We start from the raw sequence: 20,337 nt of genomic DNA on the forward strand, positions 1-20,337 counted from the left end.
GAAGAACATTGAACAAGGAACGATGTAGGGATTGGTCACAGTCGTGATTTGGCAGTGCATCGGCTTCGTCTCCTCTTCTTTCTTCTTTTTTTTCTCTCTTCTCTCAATTCCCTCACCTTCTGAACCTTGGAACCCTTCCTCAGCCTCCCTAGCATGCCTATTTATAGGGAAATGGACACTTGGGGCAAAGACAGCTTACCCAGGCAAGCTGAAACTTAGTGCTGAAGCAATGAACTCGCCCAGGTGAGTTGGTTTCTTCACCATGAAGTTATTTGGTGGCCCAGCTGAGCCAGAGGCTAGCCTGGGCGAGCTAAGGTCCAGTAAAATCAAGGAAAAGACCCTTTTGCCCCCCTTTTTTTGGTATTTTTTGCATTCTAGATCAAAACGTTGAATGATCCTCTATGTCGCACTGTAACTGGCGTTCATCACCGTAAGTCGACTAGCAAGGATCAAAAGATCAACGAACGATAGTCTCCGGACGAAGTTAGGGTATGAAAATATCTTACCTAATTAAGTGACTAAACATGTTCAACATTTCAAAAATTAAAAAAGAACATAGCCTAACCCTTGCGGCATTTCACCGAACACTTGGTGTGCACATGTTTAAGCATGCAAAAATGAGGATTCGAGCATAGTCAAACAATGCAAAAAGGTAAAACAACAAGGATGCCCTACTATGATTCAAACCAACACACTTTTACACAAAAAGAAACAACCAAACAACCATCATCTACGTTGCATTTTCCCTTCAAAAAGAAAGAACAAATCATCAAACATAACAAGAAGAAAATGAAACTTTCAAGCTGAAGATGATTCTTACTTGGATGAGATGAAAGGAATGCAAAAGATTTGAAGGGAATGTGCACTTAGATGATTTGATGTTGCTGCCAAAATGGATGCCTCGTGGGTTTTGAGTGATGAAGCTTTGAAATTTTGGAGAAAATGGGGGTGAAATCTGATTTGACCCCTTATTTAAGCTGTTGTCTGCACTGGCTTGCCTAGGCGAGTTAAAATTAATTTTTTTATTTATGAAAAACCTAGGCAAATTACGTATCAATCCTAATTTTTCTTTGGGGGTGAAAAACCTTTTTATTTTATATATTGTTTTTTTATAAGCCTTATAATTACGTATAAATCATAGGCAAATAAATGAGATAATTCAAAATGAAAAATGAACAAATACCAACACGCAACAGAAAGCATAAAGCATAAAATTAAAGAGCAAAGTTTAGAGATACTAGGTTACCTCCTAGGAGTGCTTCTTTAACGTCTTTAGTCGAACGCATGATTGTAGCCGAGGCTTCGCCATCTCATCCTTCCTAATTCTTTTCTTCGATCGTGAGCAAATTCGATCATGGACTTAGCACCTGTTGGCACCTACTCTAATGCCTTGAAAAAGAGAATGCTAACACGCAAATGTTTAAAATGCTATGACATGCTTACATCGCCTTTCCTATCTGCCTCTAGGTCTACCCAAGGCTCACGCATGGCGCCTATCACAACCCAAAATGACTCTTCCTTTTTTCTTTGCAAAACTTTTAGAGATGATAAGATGCAATTGCATGCATGTTTGTATTGAACATTCATTTAGTGCAACAATTAACCAAGCGATTTTGTTCAATTTTACTCAACACTTACACTGACAAACGTGTCGAACGAGCGACTTTTAATCAGGAAGATTCGGCCATTGGCTCTGGAGTGTAGGTTATGTGAGCGAGCAATGCGGGAGCGTACATTCGTACCCAACAACGATAAAAAGTGCAAAAGACACACATTTAGAGAGAGAGGTACAAAACACCAATCCATATTTATTAACATTGTGATTTATTGTTTACAATGATAGCCTAAAACATAAAAATCCTAATGAGTCCTTGGGGAGGCCCAAACAGTGAGCCTTTAAACTGCCCCAAGCATTATGCATAGTATCGCTTGACAACATCAGAATTCACAGGCGAAGGCAGCTCTTCATCATCCATGTTCATGAGTAATAGTGCTCCACCCGAGAAAGCCTTCTTACCACAAAAGGTCCTTCATAGTTCGGGGCCCATTTCCCTCTATGATCTTTCTGAACATGAGAAACTTTCTTCAAAGTAAGTTCCCCCTCGCTGAACTCACACGGGCACACCCTTTTGTCGAATGCGCTCTTTATTCAGCTCTGATATAGCCGCTCATGACTCATGGCGGCCAATCTCTATCCCTCAATAAGATTTAACTGGTCAAAATGAGTATGGGCCCATTCCGCTTCTTCCAATCCTGACTCCACTAGAATTCTTAAAGAGGGAATCTCCACCTTGAAAGGGAGCACAACTTCCATCCTATACACCAAAGAGAACGAGGTTGCCCCAGTAGAAGTGCGTATAGAAGTTCAATAACCATGCAATGTGAAGGGTAGCATTTCATGCCAATCCTTGTATGACATTGTCATCTTCTGACCAATTTTCTTGATGTTTTTGTTGGTGGCCTTAACTGCCCCATTCATCTTGGGTCGATAAGGTGTTGAATTATGGTGTTGGATTTTGAAATCCTCACACATTTCCTTCATCATCTTGTTGTTCAAATTGGTGGCATTATCGGTGATGATCTTCCTGGGCAACCCATATCTACAAATTATTTCATTCTTGATGACCCTGACCACCACCTTCCTAGTCACATTAGCATATGAGGCCGCTTCCACCTATTTGGTGAAGTAATCAATTGCGATTAAGATGAAACAATGCTCATTTGAAGCCTTGGGTTTGATAGCCCCAATCACATCTATGCCCCACATTGAAAACGGCCATGGTGCTGACAACACATTCAACGACATAGGTGGAGCATTAACATTATCCGCAAAGGCTTGGCACTTATGGCACTTCCTCACGTGAACACAACAATCATTTTCCATGGTGATCCAATAATATTCGGCTATCAGAATCTTTCGGGCTATGACATGCCCATTGGCATGGGTGCCAAAGGATCCTTCATGTACGTCCAATAGTATCTGCTCGGCCTCATTCGTAGTCACACACCGAAGCAATACCATATCATGGTTTCTTTTATATAGGACATCCCCACTCAGGAGGAAAATGGCTGCCAACCTCTATAATGTCCTCTTGTCATTGTTAGAGGCCTCAGGTGGGTATTCCTTGTCCTTAATGTATCGTTTGATATCGAAATAGCAAGGTTTACCATCCTCTTTTTCTTCTATCAAACAACAGTGTGCAGGCCCAACACGACATTTGATGTTGATGCATGGAAAATCTCCATGAGGGCTTACTTTGAACATGGACGATAAAGTGGTAAGGGCGTCGACCATTTGGTTTTCCTCTCTAGGAATGTGATGAAATGATATATCATCAAAGAGTTCTATCAATCCCTTGATGTAATCCTGGTAAGGCACCAACTTGTGGCCTTTGGTCTCTCATTCACCTTTCAACTGATGAATTACCAACGCCGAGTCTCCATATACTTTGAGCAACTTGACCCTGAAGTCAATCACTGCTCGGATCCCTAGGGCACATGCTTTGTACTCCACCAAATTATTTGTACAATTGAAACACAATCTAGCCATGAAAGGAAAACATTGTTTGTCTGGCGAAACCAATACTGCCCCAATTCCATGACCCAGTGCATTAGACAAACCATCAAACCATACAATCCACTTATCATTGTCTTCATCTTCACTTTCTTCCTCAAACAGGGCCATAATACCCTCGTCGGGGAATTCTGGATGCATAGGCTGATAATCACTTATGGGTTGTTGAGTTAGATAATCTGCCAAGGCGCTCCCTTTTACTGCCTTTTGGGTGACAAACAATATCGAACTCTGATAACAAAACCTACCATCGAGCTATTCTCCCAGTGAGAGCAGGCTTTTCGAAAATGTACTTGACTGGATCCATTTTGGATACCAACCAAGTAGTGTAACTCAACATATATTGCCTTAAACGATGAGTTACCCATGCCAAGGCACAACATGTCCTTTTTAGTAACGAGTATTTCATCTCGCATGCTGTGAATTTCTTGCTCAAGTAATAAATGGTCTGCTCTTTCTTTCCGGATATATTGTGTTGCCCTAGCACACACCCCATTGACCCATCTAACACTGTCATGTATAGAATAAGAGGTCTTCTAGGAATTGGTGGTACGAGCATAGGAGGATTCATCAAACACCGTTTAATTCTCTCAAATGCTACTTGACAATCATCGTCCCACTTAACAGACTAATTCTTACGCAACAACCTGAAAAGAGGCTCACAAGTGGCAGTTAACTGCGATATGAATCTAGCGATGTAGTTCAACCTCCCTAAGAAACCTCGGACTTGCTTCTCTGTACGCGGCTTGGGCATCTTGATAATTGCTTTCACCTTATCTGGATCTACATTTATCCCCTTCTGGCTAACAACAAAATCGAGCAACTTTCCAGATTTTACCCCAAACATACACTTTGTGGGATTCAATCTCAACCTGTATTTACGTAATTGCCCGAACAACCTTCACGAATTGATTAGGTGTTCCTCTTTCGTTCTTGATTTTGCGATCATATCATCCACGTAGACCTCAATCTTCTTGTGCATTATGTCGTGGAATAATGCCACCATGGTTCGCTGGTGCGTTGCCCCAACATTCTTCAGCCCAAACGACATCACTTTATAGCAGAAGGTTCCCCATAGAGTAATGAAAGTTGTCTTCTCCAAGTCCTCCAATGCCATCGTTACCTGGTTATAACCTGAAAATCCATCCTTGAAAGACAACAAGGTAGAACGGGTCATGTTATCCACGAGAACGTCGATGTGTGGTAAAGGAAAATTATCCTTTGGACTGGCTCGATTTAGATCTCGATGGTCCATGCACATTCGCACCTTTCCATCCTTTTTGGGGACTGGCACGATATTGGCAACCCATTATGGGTATCGGGCGACGGCCAAAAAAGCTACATCGAATTCTTTCTTTACCTCCTCCTTTATCTTTAGGGACATCTCAGGCTTCATTCTCCTCAACTTTTGTTTCACTGGGGAGCACTCAGGATTCAATGGTAGCCTGTGTTGCACAATTTATAAGCTTAAACCAGGCATATCCTGTTCAGACCAAATGAAGATGTCTTGGTAGTCTCGCAACAGAGCCACTAACTCATCTCGCTCATTAGTGGACACACAAGTGCTGATCTTGACTTCCCTTTTCTCTTCACTGGTGCCGAAGTTAACAACCTCGATCTCCTCTTGATGCGGCTTTATCTCTCTTTCTTCCTGTTCCACTATTCTTCTCATATCCGGCGGTGATGTGCCATTATTTTCTCCTATTTCTTAACCCTTTTTGTACCATTTTAAGTACTGATTAATCTTAATTGTCAAATTAATTAGGTAGTTTTATTATTTGGGCCCATTCAGCTAATTTCATGTTTTTAATCTAATTTTAGGAATTAATGAAGCATTGGGCTTGAATCCAGAATTGGGCTTGGACTTGAAGAGGCCAGACTATTTTATTCTATAAAATTTTATCTTATCTAGATATTATTTAGATTTTATCTCATCTAGATATTATTTCATCTAGATCTTATCTTATCTAGATTTGATTTTATTTTATTTATGGGCTTGGATTTAAAACAGATTTGTAAGCTTTGGGGCTGAAAAACTATATAACAGCACCAAGGTTCTAGTTTAGGCCTCTCTTCTCCCTCTCTTCACTCTCTCGTATTTTCATTTTTAGTTTTAGGCTTTTCTTCTTTTAGACATTTTTTTGTTTTGCAATTCCAGTTTTGCTTTTTCGTTTTAGCAATAAAATTTCGTTCTTCAATCTATAATTTCGTTCTCTATTGATTAATGGAAGGCTAAGTCCCCAGCGTTTTTTTCTCTTGAGGATCAAGCACAGTTCTCTTTGAGGTTCTATTATTACTGTTAAATTCTGTTCAGTTTTTCCTCTTCACTAATTACTCTGAATTTGTTGCTATTAATTCATGCATGCTTAGTGCTTGATTAATTGTCTCTGGGCTTAGTTTACGTTCATGCTTAATGATCGTTTATGAGTAATTGGTGTATGTGTTCTTTAATCACATAATGAATGCCTTATGTTAAATTTCGCTTAGTAATTTAATTTAGGGTTGGATTAAGTGGTTGAACTGAATAAGGATAAACTCTCGTAACCTAGGATAAGAGACTTGCTTGTGAATCAAGGGGAAGCAACGTGTTTTAATTCTGATATTTTCTAATTCACATCTATTCGTTATTTAATTTACAAAAGCAAACAACCCCCCCCCCCCCTCATTCGTACTATTTTCCTACTATTTGTTATGAACATTTGGTGTATCACTGCTCATTGGGAAACGACCTAGGATCACTTCCTTGTTACTGCATTTTAATGTTTATTTGATTCGGGTACGTCCTTGATCAAATTTAGCGCTGTTGTTGGGGAGCAGTGTCCAAAGGTTCATAATAGCTAGTGTCTGTTAGTGTTTAATTCTTGTGTTAGTGTTTAATTCTTTCGTGCTGTGTTAGTATTGTTTAGTACCTTGTTATTTTGTTTATTGTGTGATCTGTTTTAGTTTTTCTATTCAGCACCTCCCCTGTTTCAGTTTTTTGTTTTGCTGTGAATAGTGATTTGTGATAGATTTAGCGACCAATTTTGTGAACTGGAAAACAGGGTAGTAGTGGAAATCCCTTAGCGACAGATTTTAGAGACCACCCTTGCTGAATTAATTGGGATTTTTCATTTTGGTAGCTATAGTTGTTATTTTTGGATGAATTTTTTTGTGGTCACTTCTTTTGATCCATATTTTGTGGGAAAAATAGCTGAAGCCCTTAGTTTGGTCAGATTTGAAAGTTCCAAAAAAGTAGCAAATTTGATTTTTGTCAGAACTTCAAACGGCCATAACTTTTGCTCCGGTTATCAAAATCACAATTATTATATATGTATTTGGGGTAGAAAAAAATTTCCCATGCCATTGCAGCCTGCCATAGCCTAGTTGAGGTCTCCTTCTTCCAAAAATTGCAATTCTGTCAAAAGTTTTTTTATTTTCCAAGTATTATTCTCTTATTTTTCTTAACTTATCATTTTTAGCTTCTAGAGTTAGACTTCGTTTGAAATTTTTTGTGCTATCTTCTCATCATTTTATAAGGTTGCTCAAAAAATTTTAAGTCATTTGGATATCATTTAATGGTAGTTGTAGTTCAAACCTACACTGTTACTTGCATAAGAAGGCAACTAGTTGTGCATGCTGAATATAGTGTATGACTAGAGGCAATCCATCTGACTTACAACCCTTTGATCCTGAGATAGATAGGACATTTCATAGATTAGTTAGACATCATTTAGTACCTTTTGAGCATCCTGAGCATTCTGTTATTGGTGATTTTGAGCATTATTGTTTTGAACATTCTGATTTTGAACATTTTGAGAACATGGCACAACCTCCACCTCGTGAGAGGACTCTAAGGGAAATGGCTGCACCTGATTTCACCTACGAAAGCTTGTGCATCCAATACCCTGATGAGGATGTCCCATTTGTTCTTAAAACTAGACGAATCCATTTGCTTCCAAAGTTTCATGGCCTTGCAGGTGAAGACCTGCACAAACATCTGAAAGAATTCCATATTGTCTGCTACACCATGAAACCCCCAGATGTCCAGGAGGATCACATATTTATGAAGGCCTTTCCTCATTCTTTAGAGGGAGTGGCGAAGGACTGGCTTTATTACCTTGCTCCACGGTCCATCACGAGTTGGGATGACCTCAAGAGAGTATTCTTAGAAAAAAAATTTCCCTACTTCCAGGACCACGGTCATCAGAAAGGATATTTCAGGCATTAGACAACTCAGTGGAGAGAGCTTGTATGAATACTGGGAGAGATTTAAGAAACTATGTGCCAGTTGCCCTCACCACTAGATTTCTGAGCAGCTTCTCCTCCAATATTTTTATGAAGGACTCAATAACATGGAGAGGAGTATGATAGATGCTGCCAGTGGTGGAGCTCTTGGAGACATGACCCCTGCTGAAGCCAGAAATTTAATTGAGAAGATGGCTTCAAACTACCAGCAATTTAGTGCCAGGAGTGATGCTATTGTCATTAGAGCAGTGCATAAAGTAGCCACGAATTCATCTTCATCAGGTGAGACTAAGAAGCTTAAAGGTAAACTAGATGCCTTGGTTAACCTGGTAACTCAACTGGCCATGAATCAAAAATTTGCACTTGTTGCCAGACTCTGTGGTTTATGCTCCTCTGCCGACCACCACACAAACCTTTGCCCTTTTGTGCAACAATCTGAAGCAATTGAACAGCCTGAAGCTTATGCTGCAAACATCTACAACAGACCTCCTCAACCTCAGCAGCAAAATCAGCCACAACAGAATGACATCTCCAACAACAGGTACAATCTCGGGTGGAGGAATCATCCCAACCTTAGATGGTTGAATCCTTCACAACAGCAGTAGCAACAACAACCTTATTTTCAAAATGTTGCTGGCCCAAGCAGACCATACATTCCTCCACCAATCCAGCAGCAACAACAGCAACAACCCCAGAAACAACAAACAGTTGAGGCTTCTTCGCAACCTTCCCTTGAAGAACTTGTGAGGCAAATGACTATGCAAAACATGCAGTTTCAACAAGAGACCAGAGCCTCCATTCAGAGCTTAACTAATCAGATGGGACAATTGGCTACACAGTAAAATCAACAACAGTCCCAGAATTCTGACAGATTACCTTCTCAATCTGTCCAGAATCCCAAAAATGTGAGTGCCATTGCATTGAGGTCGGGAAAGCAGTGTCAAGGACCTCAACCAGCAACATCTTCCTCATCCGTAAATGAACTTGCCCAACTTCACTCTACTCCAGAAAAAGATGATGACAATAATTTAAAGAGTAAGTTACCTAACAATTTCTATGCAGGTGAATCTAAAGAGAAGCAACATATCACTCTTCCATTCCCTCCAAGAGCAAGTTCCAACAAAAAAATGGAAGAGGCAGAGAATGAGATTGATTGAGGTCGTACCCGAATCAACTAAAAATTAAAATGTAGTAACTAGGAAGTGATCCTAGGTCGTTTCCCAACGAGCAATGATACACCAAATGTTCATGACAGATAGTAGGAAAATAGTAACGAATGGAGGGGGGGTTGGTTGGTTGTTGCAAATTAAACAACAAGTAAAATTAAATTAGAAAATATCAAAATTAAAAGACGTTGCTTCCCCTTGATTCACAAGCAAGTCTCTTATCCTAGGTTACGAGAGTTTATCCTTATTCAGTTCAACCACTTAATCCAACCCTAAATTAAATTACTAAGCGAAATTCAACATAAGGCATTCATTATGTGATTAAGCATCACATACACCAATTACTCATAAACGATCATTAAGCATGAACGTGAATTAAGCATAGAGACAATTAATCAAGCACTAAGCATGCATGAATTAATAGCAACAAAATCAGAGTAATTAGTGAAGAGGAAAAACTGAACAAAATTTAACAGTAATAATAGAACCTCAAAGAGAACAGTGCTTGATCCTCAAGAGAAAACAACGCTGGGGACTTAGCCTTCCATTAATCAATAGAGAACAAAATTATAGATTGAAAAACAAAATTTTATTGCTGAAACGAAAAGTAAAAGTTGGAATTGCAAAAAACGAAAAAAAGGAGAAAGAGAAGAGAGAAGAGAGAAGAGAAGAGAGGCCTAAACTAGAACCTTGGTGCTGTTATATAGTTTTCTAGCCCCAAAGCTTACAAATCTGTTTTAAATCCAAGCCCATAAATAAAATCAAATCAAATCTAGATAAGATAAGATCTAGATGAAATAATATCTAGATGAGATCAAATCAAAATAATATCTAGATAAGATAAGATAAGATAAGATCTAATTTTGTAGAATAAAATAGTCTGCCCCCTTCAAGTGCAATCCCAATTCTGGATTCAAGCCCAATGCTTCATCAATTCCTGAAATTAGATTAAAAACATCAAATTAGCTGAATGGGCCCAAATAATAAAACTGTCTAATTAATTTGACAATTAAGACTAATTAGTACTTAAAATGGTGCAAAAAGGGTTAAGAAATAGGAGAAAATAACGGCACATCAAAACCCCCCCATACTTAGCCTTTTTCTCTCCTGGGCAAAATGAAATAAAGAACAAAAGCCAAGGATATCAAAGAAAGACAAACACAAACATTTACATATTTCTCAATGAACATCAAGGAATGAAAGGAATGGGTAACATCTAACATGAAGAGATCCAAAGAGTCAAGACACTCGTGAAAATCATCTAAGCAACCCAATCATGGCAAAATAGTTAATCAGCTTAAGAATGAAAAGTGATAAAGCCTCACAAGATATACACTCTATCTCTCAAGTGTCTAGGCTATTGTTTACTCTCGAAGCACCCATGAAAACAAACACCACATAGACTTGGCAAAATTCTAAAATTGACAACAACTTACAAACACATGCACATGAGGATCAAAAGGTCTTTAAAGGTTGTAATGGGGCCAAGGACAAGGTAGGAAAGAAAAATATGGAATAAATAGTTAAATCCCAAAGGAATAGAGGAGCAATGGGGAATAAGTGGCAATTAAGCACAATTAGTAAACCCAAACCCTCTAATATCAACAAAGTCAACCAAGGCTCCCAAATCAAGTCCTCATTTATTCAAGTTCACGTCATTTCTTCTTCTCCTATTTTTTTTTAACAGTGCGAATTTGTAGAATTTGCAGCAATTGAAATTTTTTTTCTTTTTTTTTCTTTTTTTTCATTTTTTTAAACAGTACGAATTTGAAGATTAAAGAAAGAACTAGGCAATATATATATACATCAAGCATGGCCAAAATAAAACATTAAGCATGGCCAAAAATTATATCTTCCAATAAAACATACCCCCCACACTTATTCCCAACTTATTCCCAAAACAATTCCAAAGCTCCAAAATTCCTTAAGGGTAAGGTGATATCATGGTTTTTCACTTAAGGCTTGTAATGAGCTTCAAATCAAAGAAAGGGGAACATAGGCTCAAAGGGGCTATCAAAGGAATTAATTCAAGGTAAGTTCATTTGGCTAGAAGCTTATAAGAACAAAATTGCCTAAATCATTTCCAAATATGCGTGTGAATTAGGAAGCATCAACAAGAATCAAGCCAAGGCTATTGTGCAAGCAATCAATGGGGCAAAACACACCAAAAGATTATGATGATGGATGGCTCAAATTCTCACAAAGGTAAACTTATCACTTTCAAATTAAGCTTTCAAAACTATCATGACATGTAGAGGAAAAACAAGGATTTCAAATCACAAAATGTCAAGAGACTTTTATTTTCAGAACAATTACCCATTTCTTGAACATATCATATAATTCAAAGAAAAATATGCAAAGTTGTACATGCAAACAGAATTGACCTAAAATATTAAACTAGAAACCCAACAAAACTAACAAAACTAACAAATTTAACAAAAACAAAACTAGCAAAACCAAAACCAAACAAAAACAAAACTAACAAAACTAGCAAAACCAAAACCAAAGAACACTCCCCCCCCCCCCATACTTAAACAACACATTGTCCTCAATGTAGCATAATTAAAAGACTAAAAGCAATTAAACCATCAATTAGAATCGGACAAATGCAATAAAAGTAAAGAAGGAGATAGGAAAAGAAAAACTCCCTAAGTCATGGTGGAAAAGAAGTAAGCTGAAGTAAGGAGATCTTTTGAGCAAGGACAACCCCCAATGTGTAATTGGATGCATCGCACATTAGCTCAAATGAGGCTATCCATTGAGGTGCCTGAATGATAGGGGTGGTAGTCAGTGCTCTTTTGAGGCAATGAAAGGCCTCTTTGCATTTATCATTAAAGTCAAAATCCACCACCTTTTGCAACAAATTGGATAGTGGAAGGGCTACTTTGCTAAAATATCTTATAAAGCGCTTGTAAAATCCTGCATGACCAAGAAAAGATAACACCTCTCGCACACAAGAGGGGTAAGGCAATTGTGAAATAACAGAAATTTTTGCAGGATCTACTTCAATGCCCTTATTGGAAATAATGTGGCCTAAAACTATACCTTGCTCAACCATAAAATGACATTTTTCAAAATTTAGAACAAGGTTAGTTTCAGTGCATCTATTCAAAACCTTTTCCAGACTATCCAAACAAACATCAAAAGAGGATCCATATACAGTGAAATCATCAATAAACACCTCTATGCAATTTTCTAAAAAATCACTAAAAATACTAATCATGCACTGCTGGAAGGTACCATGGGCATTGCACAGGCCAAAAGGCATCCTCCTATAGGCAAAAGTGTCGAAGGGGCAGGTGAATGTGGTTTTTTTCTGATCCTCTGGAGCAATAGTGATTTGCATATAACCAGAAAAACCATCAAGGAAACAGTAGTGAGATTTACCTGTCAGGCGTTCAATCATCTGATAAATGAATGACAGTAAAAAATGGTCCTTTTTGGAAACCTGGTTCAGCCTCCTATAGTCAATGCAGACTCTCCAATTGTTTTGTACCCGAGTAGGAATCAGCTCCTCCTTCTCATTTTTTATCACGGTGAGCCCGGTTTTCTTCGGGACTACCTGGACGGGACTCACCAATTGGTTGTCGGAGATAGGATAAATGATGCTAGCTTGCAAAAGCTTGGTTACCTCCTTCTTCACTACATAAAGAATTACCGGGTTGAGTCTTCTCTGTGGCTGTCTTACTGGTTTAGCCCCATCCTCTAAATTTATTCGATGTATACATGTGGATGGGCTAATATCAGGAATGTCCGCCAGGGTGTAGCCTATAGCCTTCTTATGCTTCATTAGAACAGATAACAGCTTCTCTTCTTGCTCATCAACAAGGGAGGCAGATATAATTACTAGAAAACTTTTGCTATCATCCAAATAAGCATATTTTAAATTTGATGGCAAAGGCTTCAATTCTGGTGTGGGCAGTTGGGTAGTGGTAGAAAGAGATGGTTTCTCAGCCTGTACCTCATAAAGAAAGTCAAGGTATGTGTACTTCCTGAAACATGGTTAGTTCTATTTGCTTTATAAAATCAATCTCAAGAGGTAAAACATCAGACATGTAATCAATATCAAATTCAGATTCACTCTCAGCATCAAATTCAGACATATGATCAAGTACAAATTCAGATTCAATGCATGAAGAGTGACAAACATGCAGATTAGAATGAAGATCAGTCATGTATTCACCAACAATATGGTCAATTATTTCAACACGAAATACATAAAGATCTTTAGATGGGTGTTTCATATCATCAAGAATATTAAAATGAACAGTTATATCACCAAACTCCATAGATAGTGTGCCTGCATATACATCTATCTTAGTTCTAGCAGTTTTCATAAAAGGTCTGCCTAGAATGATGGGAACTGATCCTTTAGAAAATCCCTCCTCCATATTCAAAATATAAAAATCAACAAGGAAAATCAGTTCACCAACTCTAACTAAGACATCCTCTATGAAACCAGCAGGGTAGGCAACTCTTCTATTAGCTAAATGAATTACCACATTAGTTGACTGCAAAGGACCTAGAGATAGAAAATTAAAAATAGACAAAGGCATAACACTAACAGAAGCTCCTAAATCTAGCATGGCATTATCAAACTTATTGTTCCCTATAATACAAGGTATGTCGAATGTACCTGGATCTTTACATTTTTCAGGGATTTGGGGAACAGATTTACCAATCAATGCGGAGACATTTCTGCCCATACTAATTCTTTCACTTCCTTTAAGCTTCCACTTATTAGTGCACAGCTCCTTCAAGAATTAAGTATATCTTGGAATTTGCTTTATTGCATCCAGCAGAGGTATGTTTACTTCTACTTTTCTAAATGTTTCCAAGATCTCCTTCTCTGTGTCTTCCATTTTTTTGGTGGAAATTGCTCTTGGAGGGAATGGAAGAGGGATATGCTGCTTCTCTTTAGAGTCACCTGCATAGAAATTTAGGTAACTTACTCTTTACATTTTCGTTTTTGGCATCATCTTTTTCTAGAGTAGAGTGAGGTTGGGCAGGTTCATTTGTTGGTTGAGGTTCTTGACACTGCTTTCCCGATCTTAATGTAATGGCACTCACATTTTTGGGATTCTGGACAGATTGAGAAGGTAATCTGTCATAATTCTGGGACTGTTGTTGATTTAACTGTGTAGCCAATTGTCCCATCTAATTAGTTAAGCTCTGAATGGAGGCTCTGGTCTCTTGTTGAAACTACATGTTTTGTATAGTCATTTGCCTCACAAGTTCTTCAAGGGAAGGTTCCGGGGAGCATCAACTGTTTGTTGTTTCTGGGGCTGTTGTTGCTGCTGTATTGGTGGAGGAACGTATGGTCTGCTTGGGCCAGTAGCATTTTGAAAATAAAGTTGTTGTTGTTGTTGTTGTGAAGGATTCGACCATCCAAGGTTGGGATGATTCCTCCACCCGGGATTGTACCTGTTGCTGGAGAGGTCATAATTGTTCTGTTGTGGCTGATTTTGTTGCTGAGATTGAGGAGGTCTATTGTAGATGTTTGCAGCATAAGCTTCAGGCTGTTCAATTGCTTCAGATTGTTGCATAGAAGGGCAAAGGTCTGTATGGTGGTCGGCAGAGGAGCATAAACCACAGAGTCTGGTGATAGGTGCAGATTTTTGATTCACGGCCAGTTGGGTTACCAGGTTAACCAAGGCATCTAGTTTACCTTCAAGCTTCTTAGTCTCGGCTGATGAAGATGAATTCTTGGCTACTTCATGCACTCCTCTAATGACAATAGCATCACTTCTGGCACTAAATTGCTGGGAGTTGGAAGCCATCTTCTCAATTAAATTTCTGGCTTCAACAGGGGTCATGTCTCCAAGGGCTCCACCACTGGCAGCGTCTATCATACTTCTCTCCATGTTACTGAGTCCTTCATAAAAATATTGGAGGAGAAGCTGCTCTGAAATCTGGTGGTGAGGGCAACTGGCACATAATTTTTTAAACCTCTCCCAGTATTCATATAGGCTCTCTCCACTGAGTTGTCTAATACCTGAAATATCCTTTCTGATGGACGTGGTCCTGGAAGCAGGGAAAAATTTTTCTAAGAATACTCTCTTGAGGTCATCCTAGCTCGTGATGGACCTTGGAGCAAGGTAATATAGCCAGTCCTTAGCCATTCCTTCTAAAGAATGAGGAAAGGTCTTTAGAAATATGTGATCCTCTTGGACATCTGGGGGTTTCATGGTGGAGCAAACAATATGGAATTCTTTCAGATGTTTGTGTGGGTCTTCACCTTCAAGGCCATGAAACTTTGGAAGCAAATGGATCAGTCCTGTTTTAAGAACATATGGGACATCCTCATCAGGGTATTGGATGCACAAGCTTTCATAGGTGAAATCAGGTGCAGCCATTTCCCTTAGAGTCCTCTCACGGGGTGGAGGTTGTGCCATGTTCTCAGAATGTTCAAAATCAGAATGTTCAAAACAATAATGCTCGAAATCACCAATAACAGAATGCTCAGGATGCTCAAAAGGTACTAAATGATGTCTAACTAATCTATGACATGTCTTATCTATCTCAGGATCAAAGGGTTGTAAGTCAGATGGATTGCCTCTAGTCATACACTATATTCAGCATGCACAACTAGTTGCCTTCTTATGTAAGTAACAGTGTAGGTTTGAACTACAACTACCCTCAAATGATATCCAAATGACTTGAAATTTTGTGAGCAACCTTATAAAATGATGAGAAGATAGCACAAAAAATTTCAAACAGAAATTCAAAGTCTAACTATAGAAGCTAAAAATGACAAGTTAAGAAAAATAAGAGAATAATACTTGGAAAATAAAAAACTTTTGACAAAATCGCAATTTTTGGAAGAAGGAGACCTCAGCCAGCCTTGGGTGGGCTACCATGGCATGGGAAATGTTTTTCTACCCCAAATACATATATAATAATTGCGATTATGATAATCGGAGCAAAAGTTATGGCCGTTTGAAGTTTTGACAAAAATCAAATTTGCTACTTTTTGGAACTTTCAAATCTGACCAAACTAAGGGCTCTAGCTATTTTTCCCTCAAAATATGGATCAAAAGAAGTGACCACAAAAAAATTCAACCAAAAATAACAACTATAGCTTCCAAAACAAAAAATCCCAATTAATTCAGCAGGGGTGGTCTCTAAAATCCGTCGCTAAGGGATTTCCACTACTACCCTATTTTCCAGCAAGTGTTCTATTCAACAAAAGTGGTCGCTAAATCCGTCACAATATACTATTCACAGATGAAATTCTGATACTGGGGACAGATGTCGTACCGGATGTCACGACATCACGCTTCAGAACATGCAGATTAGATGTGTCCGTATGAACAGATTAAACAAGTAAATAACACAAGAGGATTGTTAACCCAGTTCGGTGCAACCTCACCTACATCTGGGGGCTACCAAGCCAGGGAGGAAATCCACTCTCAATAGTGTTAGTTCAAGGTCTAACAGCCCCTGTTTACAACCTTCTCACCTAACCACTACCCGTGCGATCTCTACCTAAGAGCCACTCTTAGATATGAGAACCTCCGCTCACTCCCTCTCAATCACACTCCCGTGTTTACAAATAAGTCAAAGACACACCAGAGATCAACTCTGAACAAAAGGGATCAACCCTACACACTAGAGATCAACTCTACACAAAAGAGATCAACTCTACACACAAGAGATCAACTCTACACACTCAGGTCCAACACTTGATGTTAGGGTATCATCAAGGTGGCTCACAAAATCACTCAAGTCCCAAACTCACAAAATAAATCTTCAATCCCGGACTTGGTACATAACTCGTGCAGCCTCCATGTTTTTATAGCCGTGTACGATTCTGGGCTGCAACTTCTTGATGCTGGATGAGATCTATCACTTTCCTGAAAATCTGCAGTTAAAGAACTAAAAGATAACTTTTGATCTTTTAGTTTGAATCTTTAATCTTTAATCTTTAATCCCTGAACGAACTCTTCTACTTTGAAATTCGAACTTTAATGATCTTTTAATTCGTTCCTAAAGATAGATCATCTAATCTCTTGCTAACTGCACAATAATCTGTTAAAGATATAACAGATTTATGTGTCCAGTATTTTCGGGCAAGATGTCAGGACATCGTATCCGACATCGTGGATCCTGCAGCTTCAATGCTTCATTTGACATTTTATCTTGACTTATGCATTGTGCAACAACTCCAGTATTTTCGGGCAGGATGTCAGGACATTGTATCCGACATCGTGGATCCTGCAACTTCAATTCTTCATTTGACATTTTATCTTGCCTTGTGCATTGTGCAGCCCGATCTTATTCCTTGACATAACGTTGGACATCATGTGCAGCAACTCCAGCTTTCCTTCATTGTCTAAGTGCTTATGTTTTAACAAAATCTTAGCCAACCTTTTTAATACTCAGTAGAGCTAAGCACTAACAATCTCCCCCTTTGGCAAATTTTGTCTAAAACATACTTAGACACTTCCTGAGCAGGTACGAGCAGTTATGCAAGTGGGATCAGCAACTTCCATTATCAGAGTAATCAAGCACAGCGGAAATTCTTCAAGTTGCAAATCTACAAGTCTTCTCCAGGATGTCAAGACATCTCACGTGACATCAGCTTTCTGCTCCTGCTCCCCCTGTCTCCATGCTTACTGCAGCATCTTCTATCAGCTACTAGTCTTCTCCAGGGTGTCAAGACATCTCATGTGACATCAGCTATCTGCTCCCCCTGTCTCCATGCTCTTACTGCAGCATCTTCTAGTAGCTTCCATTAGTCATCATCAGCAGCAGTCTCCCCCTCACAGTCATATACATACAACTCCCCCTCAAAATCATGACTCATGCATACATCGTTTCCTACTGCCATACATCGTATCAATCATGCATAATACGACTATTGCATACATAGTATTCTACTACTCAAAATCATGCATAATAGCAAGCATAATACTATTACTCCCCCTTTTTAGACATAAATTTGGCAAAAGTAGGATGCATGAAATTAATGTGCAAATATTACAGACCAATAGTAATCAAATTGTTCAAAGGGACATGCCCCTTTAGCTAGTAAAAGTAAAAATAAAGGTCTGATGATCATGGGGTGGCTTCAGAATCATCATCTGATTCTGTCTCTTCTGCTGCATCTTCCTCTTCCTCAGCAGCTTCTTCTTCTTCTTCAGCTGCTTCTCCTTCTTCCTCAGCTGCTTCTTCATCATCAATGCCACTCTCTGAGAGCCTTTTGATCAGCAGTTCTAGCTCCATTTTCTTCTCTGTGGTGGCTTTGATGGTTGCTTCCAGCACCTTGCATGTGTCCTTGAGTTCAGCAATCAGAGCATCCTTGGACACAGCACCTGAAGCAGCAGCTTTCCCTGATGTCGAGACAATGTCTGGGACATGTGTCCCCTCAAACAATTTGTAATGCAGGGATAGAGGTGATTCTCTCTTCATCACAGAGTCAATGTGGTTTAACATATTGGGATGTTGACTCAACATAATGCCACACAATACAGTAGGGAAGGCAATGGGTAATTTGACAGCAAAAGATTCTGAATGCTTGACAGTTTGATCAAAAATATAGTTTCCAAAATTAAATTTGGACTTGGTTCCAACAGCATACAGAAATTTACCCAAACCTGTGGCAACAGTGGAAGTATGATTGGTGGGTACCCAGTTTGCAGCACCAATCCTGTGTAGAATTGCATACTTCACACTTAGCTTCCCTGCTGAAAGCTTCCCTTTCTTTGGCCAATGCTGGACTTGTTTGGCAGTGATTTCCTTGGCAATTTGATGTTCAGAAACATCAATATCCACCACTCCTTCAGTAGGTCTGCCCAGGTACTTGTTAATCACAGCAGGGGAGAATCTAACACACTTTCCTCTGACAAACACCTTTTGATACTCATCACTCCTTCTGTTAGTTATGTCAGAGGGAATGTTGACAATAAATTCCCTGACTAGGCTTTCATAACAGTCTCCCAACTTGGTGACTGTTTTCAGTAGTCCAGCAGCCTTGATGAGTTCCATGGTCTCCTTGCAATCCAAGGCATTTCTTCCCAGTTCTCTTTCTAAAGCAAGTCTTCGTTGATATACATATTTCCACCTTTCAACATTTCCAATGGAGTGGAATGAGATGTTGTCCAATGGTGCATCAGGAACATTTCCAGGCACCTTTCTTCCAGATTTCTTGGCCCTCTTTGATGTCGAGACATCTAGTTCGACATCATCATCAGAATCGGATGAGGAAATTTCTTTCCTCTTCTTGGAGGGGATTACAACTTTGCTTCTTCTGGATGTGGTAGGAGTGATTGGAGTGCTTTTCTTCTGGGCCATAGTCTTGATTCGTCCAGACCTCTTAAGGGGGGTTTTTCCCTTTCTGCTTTGAAGTCTTTCTGCAATGCCAGGTGCTAGCTTGTTGGCAATGGGTTCCTCATCTGATTCGACTTCTTCTAAGTCAATGAGATCACCTGGAGCAGGTTCTGGTGCCCGTGGTGTAGGAGTCTCCTCTGCGGCTTGATCATCTTCCTCTGTTGATCTCTCTTTGCTGGGGGAAGAGAGTACTTCAGCATTTGGGCCGGAAGCTGTTGGAACATCTTTATTGACATCAGGCACAAAAACATTTGGGGTGGAAGATGTTGGAACATCTTTCTCAGCATCAGGCACAGAAGCATCCTTCAGAATGCTACTCACAATACCGCGGATTTTCTTGTCCATCTCCGTGTCTACTTCCCTAGGACTTGTTGCAAGGCTAGGGTTTTCAGCAATCTTCACTCCCTGTTGTCTTCTGGGAACCAGTTTCTCAGGGACTGAAGCTTGACCAGGAATTATTTGTATGGGTTGGATGTTGAATTCTGGTTGTTCCTGGTGCGGAGATGATGGTACAGCGGGTGAACCAGAAGCGGAAGTTTCTTTTGGTGAGGTAGCCATGGAAAAGCAGAGCGTTTGGAACGATTTCGTAAATCTCAGAAAACTATTGGGAAATGCTGGTGAAAACACGAATGCCAAGCAGATATAAATTTGAATGAAGAATGTAGGGGGGCGTGTGAGGCAACGGTCGAATTCGTTTTGGCTTAGTAGTGAACGTGCTATTAATGTTAAGTGATTCGTTTGGGCACGTTCAGATTGCAGTAGCTGCTATAATTCCTCTAGCAGACAAATGCCCAGCTTGCCCCTCAGTGTTTCAAACTGATTTGCATCCAAAGCCTTTGTGAAAATATCTGCTATTTGTTCCTCAGTGTCAACATGCTTCAGTGTGATCACTTTATCATCAACAAGATCTCTGATATAGTGATGTCTAATGTCAATGTGCTTGGTTCTGCTGTGTTGAACAGGATTTTTAGAAATATTAATAGCACTCATGTTGTCACAGTACAATGTCATGACATCTTGTTCGACATTGTACTCCTTCAG

At 39.4% G+C, this 20,337-nt stretch overlaps 2 non-coding genes across 2 annotated transcripts; one reads left to right on the forward strand and one right to left on the reverse strand.

Annotated features, from left to right (window-relative positions):
• Nucleotides 1-7,752: 7,752 nt before the first annotated feature.
• LOC113000858 (small nucleolar RNA R71) lies at nt 7,753-7,859 on the reverse strand. Its single transcript, XR_003266179.1, has one exon. It is a non-coding gene; the product is annotated as a small nucleolar RNA R71 (small nucleolar RNA).
• A 7,015-nt stretch (nt 7,860-14,874) lies between these two features.
• LOC113000813 (small nucleolar RNA R71) lies at nt 14,875-14,978 on the forward strand. The gene has a single exon (XR_003266134.1). It is a non-coding gene; the product is annotated as a small nucleolar RNA R71 (small nucleolar RNA).
• Nucleotides 14,979-20,337: the final 5,359 nt, after the last annotated feature.

Source organism: Glycine max, chromosome 20 (assembly GCF_000004515.6).
Source record: "Glycine max cultivar Williams 82 chromosome 20, Glycine_max_v4.0, whole genome shotgun sequence".
In the NCBI taxonomy this organism is placed as follows: Eukaryota; Viridiplantae; Streptophyta; class Magnoliopsida; order Fabales; family Fabaceae; genus Glycine; species Glycine max.